General features: G+C 41.0%; 1 protein-coding gene and 1 long non-coding RNA gene across 2 annotated transcripts in view; one reads left to right on the top strand and one right to left on the bottom strand.

Moving 5' to 3' along the window:
- Window positions 1-10089, top strand: part of LOC149500134 (uncharacterized) — a 43730-nt gene extending 33641 nt beyond the window's left edge. The window contains exons 2-3 of the long non-coding RNA XR_016325149.1: window positions 8882-9077; window positions 9930-10089. This is a non-coding gene — a long non-coding RNA (uncharacterized LOC149500134). The remainder of the gene's footprint in view (window positions 1-8881; window positions 9078-9929) is intronic.
- Window positions 1-24089, bottom strand: part of jeb (low-density lipoprotein receptor domain-containing jelly belly protein) — a 101826-nt gene that overhangs the window by 29379 nt on the left and 48358 nt on the right. The gene's annotated exons all lie outside the window — the stretch shown is intronic.

Genomic DNA, 24089 nt, shown 5'->3' with positions numbered 1-24089 from the left:
GGTGCATCGCTCAACACGAATGCATCGGACGTCTTATCCTTTAGGCTACGATGACTTACCTTTCATCCGCTTGTAGTTTTCGTGGTAATTTTCACAGTATTACCCAAATATAAGATTAATTCTTTTTTTTTAACCATTGATATTCCATGCATAATACATACAATTGAACAATTCAATAACTTTCTTAGGCACTCTAATCACCACGAATTCATTCACCACGAAAACTGGCTTAAAATAGAGGCACTGGTCATTACATAACCGATTATTTTAAGTGAATTTTATTTAGTTATGAGATTATTTTACTATGGAGTAACAAATTAAAGTGAAGATATTATAAGAATTGAATGAGACCATCTTACAGTTTCAATAATGATTAGATGACGTGTATCACCGAGTTATTGAGCCCTATTTTGTTTTTTTTTTTCGTTTAGGCAGACGATCATACGGCTCACCTGATGGTGAGTGGTTAGCGTCGCTCATGGATGTCAGCAATACTAGGGGCAGAGCCAAGCCGCTGCCTACCGTTTAATACTCTCCATAGGCCCCGTATTGGTAAAAAATTCAAAGCATCGGCACAGGTTTATATTATTTATTTCGTAAATGATTTAACAAATTGACACCAGTAGGTAGTAGTTTAACAATATTCATAGTAAATATTTAATTTTGGTAAAAAGAAATGTATTCATAGTCAGAGCTCAACATAACTAGAAAGAGGTTGTTTTAAAAATAATTTACTCACTTCAATAACAAATTACAAATCAATGTTGAAAACAATCGCGGGTGCGGAACGCTCGCGGGCGGGAGGAAAGGCGCCAGTCTGGCTGACGCGAGTGCACGGCTGTGCATCCCTCGCAGGTGCTGTCAAACCACCTTATACATCGTTTTATACTAGTAAATGTGCTTACAAATTATTTTCATTTTAATGTTGTTTTTTCGTTTTTTTATTAATTTATTGCTTAGGTAGGTGGAAGAGCTCATCACCCACCTGGTGTTAAGTGATTATCGGAGCCCATAGACCTCTTCAACAACGTAAATGCCGCAGCCCACCTCAATACTTGAGTTTTAAGGTCTAAGTATTTACTGCACAATGGCTGCCTTACTCTCCAAATCGAAACGCGTTACTGTTTCGCGGTAGTAACGGACAAAGGAAGGACCTCTGGAACTTCCGGAAGGGCTGCTACCTATCCGGAAGGATGCATATGTTCCTTTTTCACCAGTAATTACGCAAATAATATAGTTTGCTGGTTTTATTTTTATTACACGATGTTATGCCTTAATTGTGGTAGTCATTAGTGAATATGTGTTAACTATTTCATTAGCAAAATTAGTACCACTGGATGATTTGAACACCAGCATTGTCGCATTCGATACGAATATAAAGGGGTTTTATGTTTTAGGACACAATGAATTCAAAAGTTTTGTGATGCAAATGATATGTATCAAGAAGGTATAAAGATTATCTCGAAAGTTTTTTCTTGAAAGATAAAAGTGAGATACTTTCTGTTATGATGATGATGTGTCAATAATTATTTTTCATAGTTTATTTCTATTTGCAATTTTGAAACTAATTTCATTAGTTTTCTTGAGAGCTGAGCCTAAGGAATCCTTTCCTTTATCTTAAAGATTTGCTACAATTCATTAAAAAAACCCTATGAAAGAATAATCTGTAACTAAATGTATACTTAGGCAATGTAAATAAAATATCTCGTACATAATTAAAACTTATCATTCAATACTTCAAAAGCCTGTTGTCGTGGCCTAAAGGGTAAGACGTCCGGTGCATTCGTATCGAGCGATGCACCGGTGTTCGAATCTCGCTGGCAGGTACCAATTTTTCTTATGAAATACGTACTCAACAAATGTTCACGATTGACTTCCACGGTGAAGGAATAACATCGTGCAATAAAAATCAAACCCGCAAAATTATAATTTGCGTAATTACTGGTGGTAGGACCTCTTGTGAGTCCGCACGGGTAGGTACCACCGCCCCGCCTATTTTCTGCCGTGAAGCAGTAATGCGTTTCGGTTTGAAGGGTGGGGCAGCCGTTGTGACTATACTGAGACCTTAGAACTATATCTCAAGGTGTGTGGCGCATTTACGTTGTAGATGTCTATGGGCTCCAGTAACCACTTAACACCAGGTGGGCTGTGAGCTCGTCCACACATCTAGGCAATAAAAAATTAAAAAAAAAGCCGAGTGAGGTTTTCGTAGAAAAATAACAAACCTATTAGTCCTATTGTACCTTTAAAATATTGTTACGTTTAAGTTAAACTATTAGGGGTTAAAGTATGAAATTGCCGATTTGTACTCAAAAATTGAAGTTAGTTTTTTTCTTCCTTAAAATATTTATTTAATCAAAATATCTACCATTATTATCTATACTTGCTGCCATCTAATAGGATGGTCATTTATGCCTTTGCGATAGAAATCTGGTGATCTAGATTCTACAAACTGTGTGAAAGCATTTTGTACTGCCTCCTGAGTAGAAAGAAAACTTTTTATTACGTAGAAAATTGTCCAAATTACGAAAAAAATTGTAGTCCGTTGGAGCCAGGTCTGGCGAATACGGAGGGTGACGAATGGTTTCTAATTGCAGTTCCCGTAGAGTTAACACGGTTCTCGTGATGTATAATGTTTTGCGTATATGGTGAAGATCGATTCATGAGTCGGGGCTGTTTTACTGCAAGTTTTGGTATCATTGTTGGGAGTAGGTCACAGTAGACATCTGCCGTTATTTGACACGATCGGAGTAAGCTATAGTGAATAACACCATGTTGAGACCACCAAACATTTACAATTACCTTTTATTGGTAAGCTTTGCCTGAGGCCTGAGTTGGCTTGAGGGGCCTACGGGGCATAGTTACTACCGTATCCGATTTGAGGATACGAGCTAACCGGTAGTAAGACCTTTGGGAGGGCGCGAGTCCTTCTAAGAAGTTAGACCATCTGGCATCTCGGACTTCGGCGATGCGAGACTACGTCGCGTTGTAGGGCATGCATTCGAATACGATTTTCCTCGGTAGGATATATGGGCGCAAACGCCACTATTGGCAATAATTAACATATGTTAATATTTCTTTATTATTAGCAAGAGAAACTGCTATTCTACCATATTTAATATTTAACAGATACTGTTTTGGTGTGAAAATGTTCGGAATATGATTATTTTTTATATTATTGTTTAAAAACACTGTATAAATAATTAAATATTAATAAAAACAATAATAATAATAATAATTAATATTATAATTAGCAGTAATAAATTACTTAAGTATTGTAATTGTTATGTAAATGATGTTGGCGCCATCTATTAATAGGCTGGAGAATAAATAAGTTAAAAGTAATTCATGTAAAAGAAATTAATGTCAGTCATGTAAGAATCACTAAAATATGTATTGTGAATATTAAGCTATATTTTGTGAATTGTTTCACAGTAATTACATTTGTTTGTATAAAATAAGTTGTAGTTGCTATAACCATTACAAAATGGTTAATTGTGTAAGAACTAAGACGTGGCTTTTTGTAATAAACATGTGATGTTAAAGTTTTATAGAATTGTATTGTATTTTCATTGTAAAAGAACTTATTTGTGAAAGCCCTGGCTTAACGCCGACAGATTCTATCGTACGCGCGGATCGAGGCATTCTTGGTTCTAAGGAGTTCTCTAATGTCGTCGGGCAATTTGAAGCAATGAAGGAAGTCCTCCGCTACAACTTGCTTCGATGACCTATCTAATGTCGAGGTGATATGGGACGTTACGATGTCTATGGTTTCAGCGGTATCCTGAGAGGACGGGGTAGAATCCGGACTGAACGGGAGCGATGGTGGATATAATTCAGCCAGGTTCGTGCCCAGGGTGTGCCAATCCACCACAGTTCTCGTGGCAGGAACGGAATTGGAAGCGCGACCGAACTTTATAATGACGGGGCGATGGTCTCAGTCTAACTCTGAAATTACTTCGAACGTAAGCACAGAGTTACAATTTTTAGGAATGCTATGTCGAGTTTATCGGGGCGATGCGCGATATTTAACGGGTAGTGCGTCGGGGTTAGCGGAGCGACGATATCGAAAGCGAGATCATCGACTAACGCGTCGAGACGTCTGCCGTTGGGGGTTGTGGTATGAGAGTTCCACCTGATATGCTTACAATTTAGGTCGCCCGTCAGAATGAAAGAGCTATCCATGCCGAGCAGCGTCTCGATATCACTGCTTAAAACGATCTTATCAGGTGGAAGATAAACGGACGCTATAACGATCGGCGCGTTTGACACGACACGCGGCGTGTCCCGACAGTGAGATTCGGCATACTAGTGCTTCGATGTTAACGAGCGCGAGGGGATCGAGCGGGATGCAGTGCAAGGCTCTTCTGTAGTAAATGACTGTACCACCACCACGAGCAGTGAGCCTGTTGTTCCTAACCATGTTATAGTTCGCGATTTTAGGATCGCACTCGCGCCGCGCGGGCTTAAGTAGAGTCTCCTATACTAAAAATATGTCAATTTGATGGTCACGCAAAAATCACAAACCTGATCACGTTGATTTGCGAGACCGTATGCGTTAAAAATCCTATCATTACGGATAGGGGTTTCAGTCTACTATTGTACGCCATTGATTACCGGCGGAGTGAGGGGAGGACGTACGTATTTAACGCCGCGTATACGTTGGCGTATTCTTGCACAACGACGATGAAGTGTTGTGCAGTGGAGGCGGCGCGGATGGCGTCGCCCAAAGCGTTTACGCGCTCGAAGTTAATCGACTGAAAGAAGTCGATCGCTAGTGCGGATTGTCGGATGCTGTCGGAGGGCAATTCGCGGGGGAGGGGCGTATTGCGGGGACGGGACGAGTCGCGGGGGCGGGAGGAAACGCGGGGAGGGAGTTGTAGCCGTGTTCGTGTACGGCAGCGGTTTCGCCCGGGCCGAGATGCTGGGCACCGGCGCCGGAACGAAGGTAGGCGTAGCCTATGACACAGAGGGTGCCGAGGCTTTGATGTCGGGGCCCGGAAGCTCGGAGACGGTTTTGGAAGGCGACGCGGCTATTTATTTTGGGGACTCGGAGGCATCCACGGTAATTTGCGGGGTGACCCTGTGTTCGGCACAGGACGCAGCTAGGCGGTTCCGTCGTGGTTTTTTGATCGCGAGTGCATCGGGCCTTGGCGTGATCGTTTAAGCACTTGACACATCGGGGGTGCGTTACAGTTATGGGAAGAATGCTCGTATAATTGACAGTTATGGGAAGAATGCCCGTATAATTGACAGTTATGGCACTGGCTAGGTGTGCCTTTTTGTATGGGGTTTCAACGGTGATTTTTTTATTTTTTTTTATTGCCCTTATAGGCAGACGAGCATACGGCCCACCTGATAGTGAGTGGTTACCGTCGCCCATGCACTTCAGCAATGCCAGGGGCAGAGCCAAGCCGCTGCCTACCGCTAATTCCGGAGAGGCTACAGACCGTTAGGATGTTGAATATTTGCTTACCCTCGGGGGTAGGTTGAAGGGCGACGAGAACCATGTTATATGGCTCCCTTCCGCTGCCCGTGTGCATGCGGTGCACGGAGTTGACAGGTAGGCCGTGATCTAAGAGGTCGACCTTGACGAAGCGAGCTGTTTCTGCAGCGTTAGTTCCACGTTGGAACTCGTATTAAAAAATCACCCGAATTTTCGAAGTATCCATCTTTCTTGTCTAAATAAAAAAAAAAACTCATAGTCGATAATCGAAAGTTGCGCATTTTATTAAAAGAAGAACGTCATAGGTACCATTTGAAAAAAGTTTCACTCAAAAATCTCAAACCATGAAGGTTCTGTTGATTCGAAGTACCTATTACAGTAAAACGCCAATTTAATATTTTAACCCCTATTATTTGACAACAATAAAATTTTAAAACTAATATAATATCATATTAATTGGATACAAACTGGTGGTAGGATCTCTTGTGAGTCCGCGCGGGTAAGTACCACCACCCCGCCTATTTCTGCCGTGAAGCAGTAATGCGTTTCGCTTTGAAGGGTGGAGTAGCCGTTGTAACTATACTGAGACCTTAGAACTTATATCTCAAGGTGGGTGGCGCATTTACATTGTAGATGTCTATGGGCTCCAGTAACCACTTAACACCAGGTGGGCTGTGAGCTCGTCCACCCATCTAAGCAATAAAACAAAAAAATGAGCACTAGAAACTAAAAAGCTAGTTCAATCATACATCTCATATACTTAAAGAGAAGATCAGTACAAAACAGCGACGACAAGCGAGTAATTTGTGCGATAGGTATCGGGTACGCCTTACCAGGTTGTTATGATGTGCTTGTTATACAAATTTCAGTTATCAGTTTTATTTATAGACGTTATGGAGCGGAAAATTAAATAATATTCCACAGGGTTATAAGAAGTCGTATACACCAAAACGTATGTGTAAATGCCACCGCTTATCTTGAGAGATGGCGTCGAAGGCTTGGTTCCATTATAGTGACGGTTCTGAAACTCAACAAATGAAAATAAATTCATTTACTTTGCGGCTGATTTAACGACTAATCCGTTTGGCTTTGAAAGGTGAAGTGAGCTCAAAGTCCAAATCGGACAATTTAATTGCTAAAATAAGCAGGATGGTGGCACTTGTGTAAAACGTTTTTCATTTAAGGAGAATTTACATGTGTAGTTGTAAGCTGCAGTGTAAAAATTTAGCGGATACGTGAACAAGATCTACGAGTATAGATATAAGTTTAACTGAGAAATATGTGACGTCTAGAGTATTTGACGTCACACTGATGTTTCATCACAAAGACTAGATATAGATTTTATGGAGGATAACGATTGAAATAAACAACTGAAGAAAGAGTATTACATTACATCCCTACTAATATAATATAAATGTGAATGTAAGTTTGTTTGTTACGCTTTCACGCGAAAACTACTCAACCGATCATCATGAAACTTTGTTCACATATTCTTGGAGGTATTAGAAGTAACATAGGATACTTTTTATTAAGTTTTTTTTTTTACGAAAAATTAAATAATTGTTTGTCAAAAAATCTCAAAATCTAGCTTCTTCAACGCCATCTACCGGTTCAGTAATGAAGTTCCAATCCTGAGTACTGTAAATGAAGTCGCGGGTAAAATTTAGCGTTATGCCAAAGTAACTTCCACGCGGACGAAGTCGCGGGCAAAAGCTAGTAAGGAATAAAATTATCATGAGAACAAACTTAATAACGTACTATGTCTTCCATATACATACATACGTCCAAGTGAATAAATTAAGAGACAAAAGAGCTAATGCACCATGTAAAATGTATATTTGAAGCGCCGACGACAACAGCCTTATTGGATTAAATATACAATATGATATTGCAATATAGCGGAATATGGAAAGTTGGATCAGAACATGTTGTTGCGAGCTCTAGAGCCCTGGAGTATGCAAATATTATATGCGTCGAGTGATTCTAATTATGAGAATTATCTGCTTTTCATGTTTGGATTTGCAAGGTTCCTAAATGGTTATCTTAATTCAAGTATGTAAAACATTAACTTTACGGGTAGAAGAGCTTACGTATATCGTAAATTATATTTAGTTTAGATGTCAAAATTTTTTATATTTTTTCTAAGCATAACAAATTCGTAGCTATTATATTATAATAAATTGTTTTTTATAAATTAAAGCGAACAAAAAGGCGAATGCTTAAGGGGTTGTCTGTAAGTCCTTGGACATGCTTCAAGCGACGTAGGCGGTTAAGCGTAGGAGTCTATCTACGAGTATTTGTGCAATGTTGTGGAATGAAAAGATAACTGTAGCTTTACGGCATTCTTTTCAATCAAAAATGAAATAAAATCTGAGAATAATAAAACTGTCATATTAATTCCACTAGTTTTTGCGTAGTTTAATTTTTTAATGAAATATTAGGGGTTAAACTTATGATCACAGGAAAAGTTGAAGGCAACAGATCTAGAGGCCGCAGCCATACTCGTTGGTCCGATCAGATCCGCACCGCTTTGGACAGTACAGTGTACAGCGCGCTGCATGACGCCGTGGACAGGGGAAAGTGGAAAAAGATCCTAAGATTGAAGCTCATGGGTGATGGTGGTCACGACCCTCAGACATGAGGAGCACGACTCGAGGAGGAGGAGGGGTTAAAGTATGAAATTGCCAACTTGTACTGAATAAATAATGGTTTAAAAAAACTAACAAAATACACTTTTATAGAAAATCCAACTAAAAAATATGGGGTGCTTTTCAGGACATTATCAAAATAACCCTTCATAAAATATTTATAACTACTGATACCATGCACCCTACGCTTTTTTTAAAATAAAATATTTTTTTCTTACACTATTTAATTCAAATTTATTAAAATATATTTTATATTTTTTAGTTGGATTTTCTATAAAAGCGTATTTTGTTAGTTTTTTTTAAACTATTATTTGTTTTTAATTTTTTAGTTCAATTTCAATTTTTTCAATTTTTTTTTTAAATATTGTATTGTCATCGCTCCTTAATAAGTATACCAAATTCTGAGTTAATCTGACGTTTTGAAGGGAGTCAAAATCATGTTCAAAGATTCCATTACATACTAACATACATATGTCTGAAGCTAATATAAGCGTACTAAAAATTGAGATTCGTTTTTTTTTATTCCTTTTAACATATTTATTTAATCAAGATATCTACTATTATTATTTATTAAACATGGCTGCCGCCTAATATGAAGGTCATTTATGCCTTTGCGACAGAGCTCTGGTGATCTAGATTTTACAAACTGTGTGAAAGCATTTTGTACTGCCTCCTAGGTAGAAAACTTTTTATCACGTAGAAAATTGTCCAAATAACGAAAAAAATGGTAGTCCGTTGTAGCAAGGTCTGGCGAATACGGAGGAGGATGAATGGTTTCTAATTGCAGATGAGGTCTGCGTTATCGTGGAGCAATGATGGTGAAGATCGATTCATAAATTAGATTGTTCCACTGTAAGTTTTGCTATCACTGTTCGGAGTTCGGCACAGTAGACTTCTGCCGTTATTGCTTGACCAGGTCGGAGAAAACTATAGTGAAGAAACCATGCTGAGACCACCAAACAGTTACCATTACCTTTTTATTGGTAAGCTTTTTTTCTAAGTAGATACTGTTTTTTTTAAATATATTGTTGCTCTAGATTTGCAGACTAATTCAAAATTCACATAGTGAAAAGTGATTGCCAGAACTCATACAAATTACAAAACGAATGAAGGTGAGTCACTTTATGATAAAAAGGTGGTACTTGCCTGTTTTAAAACAAAATCTATTAGTAGGCGTCAATAATAGTTTCGTAGAACCGATTTATAATAAAATCTACTTAACTACTACCGTGCAATATGTAATAAATATTGTACCTTTAAAATTTTATTGTTAGATTAATGTTTCCTACACAGTACCAATTTTATTACAGCGATAAAAAAGTTCGTTTACGCTGTAATAAATATTAAAAATATCCATTAAGTTCTGGTCATCTAAATTATGGTTTGGTGGTAATTATCGCAAATTATTCTCGGTAATCCTTTAAAACTACTTAAAGCTCACGAAAGTAAATTGTTTTAGTAACATTTATTTTGATTAGAATTTTTATTCACAGATTAACGTCATTGATAACGAAAGAAACTTGTTGTGTTTTCTTTTTAAGCCCCGTAAATCTAGATATAAAAGGTCTCATGTAAACAGAATATGACTGATTCGAAAGTCAATTTCCATCTTTCTCTTTTATTATTCTTACTAAGATCACGACCAACTATTCCAATTTTTAACAGAAATACAAGATTTGAATCGGAACCGAAGTTTTGTTATTTAATTGTTTTCTTTATTGCTGTATGTGTTCGATGTTGTTCTCATGGTCGATAACAATGTTAGGAGCACAGTCAAGCCGCTGGGGAGCAGGGTAGACATCCGTTTCTCACTAAACGCGACACCTTGTCCCCAGCTTGACTCGGATGAGTTCGGTTCTCATCCCTCTCTCGCTTGTTGTCGAATAAACTGCGACACACTCTGTCTACCGTTTGTGAAAGGTAGGCGAAGGTAAATTTTATAAATATTTAAATTTTGTAATTTTATTTTATAATCAATACATATAATAAAATCGTAACTGGTCGCTGTCTGTACATGGACGCAATAGAACCCAAAAAAGTGATTTTTAGAATTTTTGTCTGTTTGTCTGTGCGTTTGTGCAGGATAATCTCAGAAACAAGCCGATTTAAATGTGGTTTTATTGTGGTAAGCTTCACTTAACATTTAGTGTTTGTTTCATGTCAATCGGTTCATAAATAAAAAAAGTTATACCAATTTAAAGAATAACGTAGCTGGGCGTTTGTAGATTGTTTACGTCTTTTTTTTTTTATGATTGAGAGATTACTGGTGGCCCGAAGGCCTTTCCAGTTTCACCAGGACAGGTGGGCGAGCAAAGGCTCAGCCAGGAGGGGTGGGATTTGCTAACAGCTGCCCGAGCGCCTCCGAAGGAGACCTAACAACCCAAGAGCAATTGCTTTGCGAATGAATCTACTACCGGATCGGAATAGCGACCCGCTGAGAAGATCCGGCGAGAGACTCAGCGGGCTGATTGATGCATGGGCTAGGTTGCCTCTTTGTCGAGTTCGACGAGTACGGTTAGTGGGATCCCTAAGCCTGCTCCTAGTATTAGAGCTGAAGGCATCTAATGCAAAGGTTATTGGATCTGATGGATCCGTAAGGACGTGTCTAGGGCGTCGACGGTGACTGGCTCCTGCATGATCAGGATTCGGTGAGTAGTCAGCGGCGGCAACGATAAGGCGATTATCATGACGCATAGCCTTATCGAAGTACCGTTCCGACGCTGACTTCATGTATTTCTGGATAGATTCGAGGTCCAGGTCGTCGTGTAGGTCAACGTTCCTCACGAACCACGGAGCCCCGACGGCTAACCTGCAAAAGCGGGATTGTGGGGATTGAAGGGTGTCTATGTGTGTGCGGGCCGCGTGAGCGAACACCACACTCCCGTAAATTATGACGGGCCTTATGCAAGTTTTGTAAAGTGTCACCTTGTTCCGAAGGGACATTTTACTCCGCTTACAGATAATGGGATAGAGTCTGCCGAGAATGAATGCGGCACGGTCGCGGACTGTTTTTATGTGTGGGCGGAATGTCATGGATGCATCCAGGGTGACTCCCAGGTACTTAGCCTTCCTGACCCAGGGTATAGGTTGGCCGAAGAGGGTGATCGGGGGAGTGATATTTCTCCTCCTAATGCGGGAGGAAATAAGCGGTGAGTTTCCCCTTTGAAATAACACTGCTGTGCTTTTCGCCGGGTTGATGTCTATGCGCCATTTTCGGAACCACTGTCCGAGGGCTAACGCTGCGCTGTGGAGTTTACTCGCGATTAGGGACTTGTTTCTACTTGAGTAGTAAACGGTTGTGTCGTCAGCGAACAAGGCTAGCTGGGTCGGCGGCGACCGGGGAATGTCATTAATAAATAAACTAAATAGGAGCGGAGAGAGAACGGAGCCTTGCGGCACTCCAGCCGTGAGTGGTCGCGGGGAGGAGCGGGTTCCCTCTACTCGATATCGAAAAGAGCGGTTCGACAAGAAGTCTCGTATGATGAACACGAGACTATCCGGCACGCCCATGTTGAATAGTTTGAAAATCAGACCGTTATGCCAGACTTTGTCGAACGCTTTTGCGACGTCGAAGAAGAGAGCTCCCGTGTATAACGGTTTTGGTCGATTAAGCCCCACAAGAATGTGCTCCGTGAGGCGGTGCACCTGTTGAACGCATGAGTGATTTGCACGGAATCCGAATTGTTCATCGATGAGAATGCCCTTGGATGAGACGAAGTCTCTGAGGCGTTTGTAGAGCAGACGCTCATACAGTTTGCCTAGAGACATGAGGAGGCTAATCGGGCGGTAACTCGTCGGATTATTTTTTGGTTTACCGGGTTTGTGTATGCCGATAACGTCCGCTTCTTTCCACACCGCGGGAAAGATACAGTTCGCCATAGTGGCATTGAAAATAGATGCCAACATCACGATGAGTTTGACGGGTAAATGTTTAATAACGCGGTTAGATATACCGTGGGAACCGGGAGCCTTGCGAGGACGTAGGTCTTTGATCAAGTCTTTTACTTCCATCGGGGTAACGGGTGGTAATGCATCCGAGGGTGGCAAGGAGGCTTTGCGTTCTACCTCACTGTCTACTAATTCTACATGAACAGGGTCCGCGGATTGAATGCTGGGCATGCACTGGGCTTGCAATGTATCGGCCAGCAGCTCTGCTTTTTCGTCATCATCGAACGCCGCGAGTCGGCCTGAGGGGCCTACGAGGGGGGGCATAGTTACTACCGTATCCGATTTGAGATTACGAGCTAAGCGGTAGTAAGAAGACCTTTGAGAGGGCGCGAGTCCTTCTAAGAAATCAGACCATCTGGCATCTCGGACTTCGGCGATGCGAGACTTTACGTCGCGTTGTAGGGCACGCATTCGAATACGATTTTCCGCGGTAGGATACCTGTCGTAGGCGCGTATCGAGGCGTTCTTAGCTCTAAGGAGTTCCCTAATATCGTCGGACAATTTGAAGCGGTGAAGGAAGTCCTCCGCTACAACTTGTTTCGATGACCTATCTAATGTCGAGGTGATGTGTGATGTTAAGATGTCTATGGCTTCAGCGGTATCCTGAGGAGACGGGGTAGAGTCCGGGTTAAACGGGAGCGATGGTGGATCAGATTCAGCCAGGCTGATGCCCAGCGTGTGCCAATCCACCACAGTCCTCGTGACGGGAACGGAATCGGGAGCGCGACCGAGCTTCATAACGACGGGACGGTGGTCTGAATCTAACTCTGAAACTACTTCGATCGAGTGTAAGCGCAGAGTTACGTTTTTTAATAACGCTATGTCGAGTATATCCGGGCGATGCGCGATATTTAGCGGGTAGTGAGTCGGGGTTAACGGAGCGACGATATCGAAGGCGAGATCATCGACTAACGCGTCAAGCCGCCTGCCATTCGGGGTTGTGGTGTGTGAGTTCCACCTGATGTGTTTACAATTTAGGTCGCCCGCCAGAATGACAGAGCTCCCCATACCGAGCAGCGCCTCGATATCACTGCTTAGAACGATCTTATCCGGTGGAAGATAAACGGACGCGATAACGATCGGCGCGTGTCCCGTCAGTGAGATTCGGCACACTGATGCTTCGATATTAGCGAGCGCGGGAGGATCGAGCGGGACGCAATGCAGGGCTCTTCTATAGTAAATGACGGTACCACCACCACGGGCAGAGAGCCTGTCGTTCCTGACCATGTTATAGTTCGCGATTTTAGGGTCACGGCGCGCGGGCTTAAGTAGGGTCTCCTGCACTAAAAAGATATCAATTTGATGGTCACGCAAAAAGTCAGAAACCTGATCACGTTGATTTGCGAGACCGTAAGAGTTAAAAAATCCTATCGTCACGGATAGGTTCTTTATTCTACTTATATACGCCATTGATTACCGGCGGAGTGAGGGGAGGACGTACGTATTTAATGACGCGTTTACGTCGGCGTATTCCTGCACAACGGCGATAAAGTGTTGTGCAGTGGAGGCAGCGCGAATGGCGTCGCCCAAAGCGTTAACGCGCTCAAAGTTGATCGACTGCAAGAAGTCGATCGCTAAAGCGAGATTTTCGGACGCGGTCGGAGGGCAAGTCGCGGGAGAGGGACGAGTCGCGGGGGCGGGACGAATCGCGGAGGAGGGAGTTGTAGCCGTGTTCGTATACGGCAGCGGTTTCGCCCAGGCCGAGACACTGGGCACCGCCGCCGGAACGAATGCTGGCTTAGCCTGCGGCGCAGAGGATGCCGAGGCTTTGATGTCTGGGCCGGAAGCTCGGAGGCGGTTTTGGCGGGCGACGCGGCGATTTATTTTCGGGGCTCGGGGGCATCCGCGGTAATTTGCGGGGTGACCCTGTGTTCGACACAGGACGCAGCTAGGCGGTTCCGTCGCGGTTTTTTGATCGCGAGTGCATAGGGCCGTGGCGTGATCGCCTAAACATTTGACGCATCGGGGGCGCGCGTGACAGTTACGGGAAGAGTGCCCATACAATTGATAGTTATGGCACTGGCTTTTTTATGGGGGGCTTCGACAGCGATACCAGAGAGCCTACAGACGGTCTGTGTGTTAAAGATTTTCTTACCCTCGGGGGTAGGCTGGAGAGCGACTAGAACCATATTATATGGCTCCCTACCGCGACCGGTGTGCATACGGTACACAGAATTCACTGGTAAGCGTTGTTCTAACAGGTCGACTTTTACAAGCTCTACATCTAACTCTTTAGGGATTCCGCGTATTACAACGCGGAGTTCGCGCTCCTCCTGAAGCGTATAAGTGTGGAAGTTTATACGCTCCTTACGGAGGTAAGAGGTGAGGGCCCTATGGTCATCAGATGAATGCACCTTTATTTGGATGCCGTTCGCGAGGTTACGGGCATTCGTGAAATTGATATTTTTGGCCTTAAGGGCCAGGGAAACTCGATCCCAAGCTGCCTTCTCTTGAAGGATTACCGGAGGAGGGGACTGGGTTTTATTTTGTACCACCGGACGCGGCGACGGACTGGCACGGGCTGGAGGCGCAACGGGAGTCTGGGGCGGGGGCGCGACGCGTTCGCGGCTTTGCTAATTTTAGCGGCCGCGGGAGCTCGAGACTCCGCGGCACGCTTCTTACCCTTTTGTACCAGGGTAAATCCATCCGTCGATGAGGCGGGGGCGAGGTCGACCTCCATCTCCGAGTCAGAGTCGGAGGACGAGGAGGCGGGCGCAGGTGACCTACGAGCAGGTGTTTTGGAGGGCGCGACGGAGGCCGCGGATGATCGCACAGCTGGAACGGTGGCCACGGCGGACGACGCAGCAGTTTTACTCGCCAGTATAGACGACGCGGGAACGGCAGGCACGACGGAGGCTGCGGTGCTCGATGTAGAATCTTTGCACGCAGGTACAGGCGACGCAGGAGCAGCGAGCACGCCGGAGTCTTCGAGAGAGCTCGCAGTGTGATTGGCCTTGAAAGCCAGAAACTCTGAGGCGAGCTGTGGATGACGAAGTCGGAGGAATTCCGCGAATACAGCGTCCATGATCGCTGAGTGCCCAGCTGGGGCGGCCCTGGGTCTTGAAAACACTCGCCTTGCGGCGAGGCCTCAACTTCTCGGACCTGAGCGGTTGTATTGAACACAGGTGGCGATGCGGCGCGATTACTACAGGACAAAGAAAAAACACAACAAAACGGAAATAACAAAAAGAAACAAAACAATTAAGCACTTCCAGGAAAGCAGTTTGTCGGCAGATGTACCACGAACACAGAAATAAGGAAAGGAAACAAAACAAATAAAAACTTCCAGGAAAAACACTTGGTCGGCAGATGTACCACGAACACAGGCCGCGCGAACAATGGTCGGGCTAACAAAAGCCGGGCGAACAAAGGCCGGGCGATCGAGTGGTCGATGGTCACGTCCGCACGTGACGGGTGCCTCTATCGGAATGATTCGGTTCTCTTTATCATCCCACTCCATTTTAATATCGGAAAATATTGTACAATGTATTGGCGCCAAAATGAGAAAACTCAATGAGCAATCATATAAAAATGACAGATTCCAAATTCAAATGTAATATTTTGTTTATTTTTAATTGTAACAGTATTTATGGCCAGACTAAGTACATTACAGAGTTGCTGTTGTAATTATTTGCTTAAAATTGCAACATGGTTTTTATGTCAAAAATAATATTGGTTGTTTGAACTTCATAATGCTATCTGGATATGACGATAAAGTCCTCTTTGATGTACTCGTGGGAAGCTCAAAGTGGAGATCAGTATGAAATTTAAAAGAAATTTTAAGTTTACTGTTCACCGTGCACATACTGCATATAATAATAATCTCTATTTTAAATATAAAAAAAAACATATCAATAAAATACATGAGATCTTGAAGAAATCGTATTACATTGGTGTTATGTTCTAGTCAAAGACTAGACTTTTCGGATCTAATTTATTCACACAAAAAAAAATTGGTTTGTTTTGAAAGTGTAATGAAAGTCAAAATATGCCACGGACTGAAAAATATCACTGTGTAGGCATAAAAGCTTTTTCCCTTTTACTAGAAGTTGAAATTAACTTTTAATAACTTTTTTATTAGATAAGTAAAATAGCTTGGAGACCTTTGAAACCTCCACGATTCAATGTAAACCGTTCGCCAGTATTATATACACAAAGAGCAGATTCGGATTGTCGAAAATAACGATTTCACGAATCGTTTGGATTCTAGCTTTACGCAGATTTTATATTTCCGTGCTATCTGTATTTGGTACCGTGTTTTTTATGAAAGCCGTTAGAAAGTAGTAAATGACATTAGCCGGAAGCGACGGTAACCGCTTGTAACGGTTGACAATGAGCTCGATTACCTGCGATGTGAATAGAATACTGTGAATGTAAAATCAGAAATGTCAGCCGCGCTTTATATTTTTTGGGCTAAATGTATTTGGTATCAATTACTTCATTAATCAACAAGTTTCCATCGAACCAATAAAATTGTTTTGAATATAAACTTGAACTTGTTCTAATATGCATTTGAGAAAAAAAGTTAATGAATTGTTTAAAAATATTTCTAAACTTATATTAGGATTCAATGAAAAAGATTACGTAAAATGTACCTAGGCGGCACTGAAAATTTCGGGAATTAACGAAGTGAAACAACATTACTATTTAAAAATGTATTTATTGCTTTTCGAAGTATTCTCCGCGAAATTTGACACATTTTTCCATACGATGGAACCAATCATTGAAGCAACCATTCCATTCGGAAGTTGGGGTCTCCAAATGGCCGTTTTGTAGGTGTCCACAGCTTCTTCAGGTGATGAAAATCTCTGTCCACGCAATTTATTCTTTATTTTAGGGAAAGTATAGAAATCATTAGGGCTGAGGTCGGGGCTGTACGGCGGATGGTCTAATAATTCTATGTTTTCTTGCTCTAAAAACTCTTTTGTTCTGTGCGCGGTGTGAGAACTCGCATTGTCGTGATGGAGGATGATGCGGCGGTTGCAGTTCTCTTTACGGAGTTCAGAAACGACCTGTGGCAAACAAATGCTAGCATACCATTCTGCATTAACCGTTCTTTGTCCCTCAAGAGGAATAGTCGTAACATGGCCGGTTTTGGAGACAAACGTGGCCACCATTTTTTTTGCAACACTCCGTGAACGAACAATTTTTGTTGGCTTTAACTCATTTTCGAACACCCAAACTCGTGACTGGTTTTTTGTTTCGGGTTCGTACGCGTATATCCAGGATTCGTCACCTGATACAATGTTGTATACAGCATTTGAGGATCCTGCGTGGAATCTTTCGAGAGTTCTGACGCACCAAGTAACGCGAGCCGCTTTTTGCTCTTCACAGAGCGAATGCGGTATCCATCGGGAAAACAACTTTTTTACACCTAATTGTTCATGCAAGATTATTTGTATTTGACTCATGCCAATGTCTAAAGTTGCCTGAATTTCGCGGTATGTCACATGTCGATCTTCCTCAATCAGCTTACGCACAGCATCAACGTTTTCTTGGGTGACTGCAGTTTTTGGACGACCTTGACGGGGATAATCACTGAGCTTGACACGTCCACGTTGAAACTCAGCAAACCAGCGATAAATTGTGGTTTTGGATGGGGCTTCATCACCAAATGCAGAAATCATCCGGTCAACACACTGTTTTTGTGTTAAACCACTTCGAAAGTCATAATAAATCGTCGCTCTTGAATTTTCTCGAGTCAATTCCATTTTCTCAACGACTAAACAAGTTTGACAAAACCTCGTGACAAGACCGAGAATCTTTTTTTAAATAAATAAATGGTATTCGATTTTTAAAATCAAGGAGTTTTCAATTAAAAAGATTTTAATATGACAGGAACAGTGGAAATGTTCCATTCCCGATACTTTTAGTACAGCCCTCGTACGCAAGGGTCGCGCAATTGTCACCTCGCTTTCTGGCAATGTCACCGAAGAACTCAAATATCCTCTTAAGGTAGATGGTAGAGAGCCAGGTTTGGATATTGAGCTGTCTTAATGCGTTAATGCGTTAGTCTAATATGCTGTCCACCGGATCCATAGCATATTCCTCCAGCGTCACATCTCGAAGGCATTAATGCGGTGGCGATCAGCTGATTTCATAGTCCACGTCTCAGCACCATAAAGAAGGATTGAGAACACCAGAGCTCGGACAAGTCTCATTTTGGTTTGAAGAGATATTTTTATCTCTCCATGTTCTATGGAGCCGAGATATGCCGCTCTTTGCTATGCTTATGCGCCGTCTAACGTCACCCTCTCAAGACCCGCTGCTGCAGATATTAGCACCTATCGGTTGCGCGTGCCAGTTAATGGCATTTGGTTCCCTCGATCTATTACCATTATGGTGAAGCTTAAGCGGTTGCTTACTCTTTCTATTTTTTCAAGGAGTATAGCCATCTCGGACTCACTAGAGAATGCAGTCCTGACGTACCCCCTTTCCCCCTTTTCGTAAGTAAAATGTTCCTATGGAAGTCAGTAAGATAGCTTGGAAAATTTTATAAGGTAAATGGTTTCACTAAAACTTGAGACATAGAAGCTTAGAATAATTAGCTGAGTAAAGACAATTTAAATTGGCGAGCGTTTACGTAGATATCATAGCGTTAGTTAAATTTTTGAATAATTCGAATTTATTATTGACTCTCCAGTTATTAATTTATCTGGGAAATTTTGACTTTCTGGTTAATTTGGAAGTTTCATTCAAACTGTTCATTTTTTATTAAAAATTTAAAAAAAGTCTTATATTTGTGTCAACATTACCAACTAGTAGTAGTAAAACTAGCAATGCAATTAATTTCAGTATAAAATGAAAACTTTTATCTACTCTCTGATTTTTATCACTTGGTGTACTGGGAGCTTAATTAAACTTTCATCGTTATTACTTGTTTAATTTTTTAAAGTTTACGAAAGAAGTTGTTCATTATTATTTGTTTATTATGAATATATAAATATTATATAGTACTATATTTCATTATTACTATATTACACATAACTATTTGCTTGATTATGAAGAATATATTTTCCAAGTGAAAGTGGAAACCGTTAACTTTGTTTAAAAAAAAGTGGATGACATGGACTATCCATAATCAAAATTGGTCAAGCGTAGCGATCGGAGCTCCCGATTAGCCTCTGTCAAAACTAGCTTGGGTTGGTTCATTCTGAAATCCGAATACGGCTGAGAGTCAACCAAAAGGCTTATGGTTTGGAATATTAAAAATGTTCTACGCTTTACTTTCTTTAAAGACATAAAAAAGTCTGCTCTCATCGCAATTCGATATTATGTAATTAAGATTCGTTAATAAGTATTCGGAGTGATTAGAGGTGTGCAAATTTTATAATATTAGGGGTTAAAATATGAAATTGCCGATTAGTACTGAAAAATTGAAATTTGTTTTTTTGTCATTTAACATATTTATTTAATCAAAACAGCAACTGGCAAATACGGAGGGTGACGAATGGTTTCTAGTTGAAGTTCCTGTAGAGTTAAAATGGTTTCGCGTGCTGTATCAGGTCTCGCGTTATCATGGAGCAATGATGGTGAAGATCGATTCATAGGCCGGTCTGTTCCACTGCAAGTTTTGCTATCATTGTTCGGAGTGCACAGTACACAGACATCTGCCGTTATTGTTTGACTAGATCGGAGAAAGCTACAGTGAATAACACCTGAGACCACTAAACAGTTACCATTACTTTTTTATTGGCAAGCTTTGCTTTAGGACAATGTTGCGGCGTTTGACCTGGGGTTAGCCATTGCATTTTTCACTTACGGCTATCGTAAAGAATCCACTTTTTATCACATGTCACAATTCGACCCAATATTCTTTCATTTCTGTATCGATTCAACAAGGCACAACACAAGTTTCAACACGCGTTTCTTTTTGTAGATCAGTCAAATCATGAGGCACCCATTTTTCATATTTTTTATTTTATTGATTTGACGCAAATGAGTCAATATTGTTGATAAGATAACGTTAAACCATGCCGCTAATTTCTGGGTAGTTTGGCTCGGATCGGCTTCACATGTGTGGGCGGACATCCACGTGGTTCGTTCTTCAAATCAAAATTTCCATCACGAAAGCGTTTAAACCAAAATCGCACGGTGCGCTTATTAGCAGTCCCCTCTCCAAACGCAACATTGATATTGCGAGCTGTTTCTACAGCGTTAGTTCCGCGTCGGAACTCGTATTCAAAAATCACTCAAATTTTCGAAGTATCCATCTTTCGTGTCTAAGCTGAATTAAAAAAACAACTGAAAGTCGATAATCGAATGTTGCACAAATTTTTAAAGAAGAACCTCACAGGTACAATGTGAAGCGGTGCAAGGTGGCTTCTGTGCGCCGCTCACGGTGTGTCTCTCGAGACGAGGTTCTTCAGGATTTTCCCGGGGATGAGATCCCGTCTTAACATTAGTACGGGTACCGGCTAAGGCGAGACTTTCGGCGCGCACCGCGGTACCGTAAGTTTCGTGTAGTCAGTGTGGTGGGGCTCGATGGGGTTTAGTCGGTAGTCGTTCTGCGGGGCAAGTGCTTCGCGCGCCTTTGTCAAGGCGTAGTCTCCTGTGAGAAATTGGGGGAGGTGAAGGACCTCGGCCCTTATCTTCTCCCCTTCTTCCTCTCAGGAGGCGTCGGAGTCTGACATAACCCGGTCCGTTACCCCCCTCGACCGGGTATCCGTAAATGGATTCCCCAGCGTTAAAAAAAAGGTGCCAAAGTGCAAGGTGCAAAGGTTCTATGTCAATTCGAAATACCTATTACAATAAAACGGCGTTTTCATACTTTAACCTCTATTATTTATTTGTACATTTTCAAAGATGGATTTATGAAAAATAATTTATTTTTGTTACATAACATTTGTATAGTACAGTACATTTTGTTGTGATTTTTTTAATGCCGATTTCGAAAAAATATCTTTAATAATTACGGGAGTATTTATTAAAGTTAAATTATGGGATAATAATCACATTGTGGACACATATGTGGCTCCAGGATGTTGCGAATAATTGTTTTTATGTTGCTAGAATATTTTTCGTTTCAAACATTATAAGCAGATTGGAGGTATAAATAGCTATACCTGTATAATGTATAATATGAGGATAGTGTTGGTAATGGTAATGCGTGACGTATAGACCGCAAACCCCATCAGGGATTCATTACGCAAATGAATCGAATTATATTATACCATTCATGAATAGCCATATCAATCTATGTAGTAAACAGTCTTTAAAAGAAACAACGGCTATGTGTATAATGATAGTGTAGTGGAGTTCCTTAGATACATTGCTCGAAAGGGGGGTCACAATCTTGAGCAGTTGATGGTGACAGGCAAGATAGACTGCAAACGTCCCAGAAGACGCTGTCCTTCACGATGGACCAAATTGGATCTTGTCTGGACGTCAAACTCCACGGTGCCCTCCACGAGGCTAAGGATCGGATCAGATGGAGAACAATTGTACTTGAGAGAGTGATGCAGCGGGGGAGTTACGACCCTCAGTAATGAGGAGAGCGGCTCCAGGAGGAGGATAATGAAAACTAATTAATTCCCATTGATTAGCTGCACAACTAATGTATTTGAAGTTGTTTGAGAACACATAACTTCACACAGATTTAGGGTGTTGATAATCCTAATCTCGTGCATCGTTTGAAATTTATAGTATGCGGAGAGGTTCAGCTAGTATGGTTTGTTCCATGGCGAAAGCTCTGAGGAATTATTTAAAATGGTTTCATCCCATCCTCCTTAGTATCGCACCACCTGTCAGCAGATCAGAATTCGTCCTGGTCGCCGATGTCCATGAGTAACACCAAGTGGACTGTATACAGGTCTGGCTTCTAAGGCAATATAAAAAACTTAAATACGTACTAACAAAGTATAAATTCCCTAATAGCTAATTTTATATTTTATAGTTATAAATATTTTAGGTAAGCAAATCTTTTTCGACTGACCACTTATACTCGTAGCTGTTTGTGTGTTATTATACTTAGTCTGGCCATAAATACTGTTACAAAGGAAAACAAAAAAAATCTATGGCAAATAACATTTATTACTTTAACAGTGTGTTAGTTTAATACATAAATATAAAACAATTTAAAGTATAAAAAGCTTATTCCAAGTGGTCTCCATTGGTTGCAATACAGTCCTTTAAACGTTGAGGCCAGTTATCAATAGAAGCACGCATTCTTTCCATGGGGAAATTTTTCATTGTCAATCGTACGGATCATTTTAGGGACTCCAAATTATCATGGCGTTTAGAGCAAGCCGTACTCACTAAAACTGACCATAAATCATAATCCAGCGGATTAAGATCGGAACTAGACGACGGCCAGTCTTCAGCTCTGATGTATGTATGGCTCAGTCACTCCTTCATAGCTAATACCCCACCAAACCATCACTGAAGTCAGATAGTGCCCACGTTGCAATCTGTCGACTAATTGGAAAGCTTCCTTAGAGCTTTGAGCATAAATACGGTCATTTTGTTTGTTAAAATGTTGCTCAATTGTAAAATTTTTCTAATCCGTAAACAAAAATTTTCTATGGCCTCCCTTTGCGTATCGCTTTAGTAGTTGTTTCGATTTTACCAGCCTATTCTCTTTTAAATTATCAGTTAAGACATGACCAGTACGTCTCTTATAGGCTGCAAATCCTAAGTCATCTTTTAAAATACGCGACATGGTTCTAGGTGCTATCTTCATCTCCCGAGATAAAATCTTTTGCTTTCGGACAGGATTTCTTCGAATTCTTTCCCTTACTGCTTTGACCACCTTTTTCGTATGAACACTACGTGGACGGCCAGATCTTTTTCTGTCACAAACAGAGGAGGTCTCATTGCACCTATAATAGCCCGGTACACAAACATTTTACTAATACCAAGCGTATGGAGAGTTTTAAAAATTGCATTTGGCTCCATAACTACTTTGTGTAATGCAATCACAGAGATTCGGTTCTCTTTATCACCTCACTCCATTTTAATATCGCAAAATATTGTACAATGTATTGGCGCCAAAATGAGAAAACTCAATGAGCAATCATATAAAAATGACAGATTCCAAATTCAAATGTAATATTTTGTTTATTTTTAATTGTAACAGTATTTATGGCCAGACTAAGTATACGAATATTAAAATGTCAAAATGCCAAACTTATTCGAAGCTGTTTAAATTTGCAAAAAATAATGTTTGTAATATGAAGGACGAAGGAATGGGATAGAGCTAAATATTCGTCCAGGAAAAAAACAAACGCGAAATGTGCTCTCCGAGGCTATTCATTGCTGAAGATATAGCTACACAACGGAATAGATAGAGCTTAAGCCACACTATTGAAGCACACGGTGTAAGGACTAAGAAATATAAATAAGTTTTTGAAATAACTTTGCAAAAAGAACTATTAAAGGTTCTTCTAACCTGAAATTTCAATGAGACATGACAATGAGACAATGAGACAATGAAGAGATGATGACAATGAGAATAGTGATAATTATCACTATTTATCCAACCGGTTAATCAATCGGATCTGATTATCACTTCGGAAAACGTAATGAAGTTAAAAAATTTTCGTGTGGAAAATTTTATTAAAAACGCATGTATGTATGTATGTACGTCACATAAACATGTGTAATGTATTATAGTAGCATATGTTAGGTACATAAAGTAAGTTCAACAAAACTAAATATTAGATAGATAGTTAATCGTATAATGGACTATTGAATTAAATGACCTTCATCCCGTTTCCTACACACTGTACACATAGGACTATTCAGCACAATATTTAATATACTGAGAGCTTAGTGAGATAGAAATCACAAGAAAAGTCTTAGGCGGGTGCGAGAACGAGAACGAGATATAAAAGAGAGTTGTGAGCACGTTATCTGTTTTATCTATGATCTAATCTATATATATAAAAATGAATTGCCGTTCGTTAGTCCCGCTAAAACTCGAGAACGGCAGGACCGATTTGGCTAATTTTAGTCTTGAATTATTTGTGGAAGTCCAGAGAAGGTTTAAAAGTTAGATCTTCTATTTATCTTTTATTTATCGATTGAGGCACTACGAAGTCTGCTGG

The sequence above is a fragment of the Bombyx mandarina genome, chromosome 23, assembly GCF_030267445.1.
Source record: "Bombyx mandarina strain Sakado chromosome 23, ASM3026744v2".
In the NCBI taxonomy this organism is placed as follows: domain Eukaryota; kingdom Metazoa; phylum Arthropoda; class Insecta; order Lepidoptera; family Bombycidae; genus Bombyx; species Bombyx mandarina.
The sequence above is the reverse complement of the archived record's forward strand: the minus strand, read 5'-3'. Positions and strand labels throughout refer to the sequence as shown.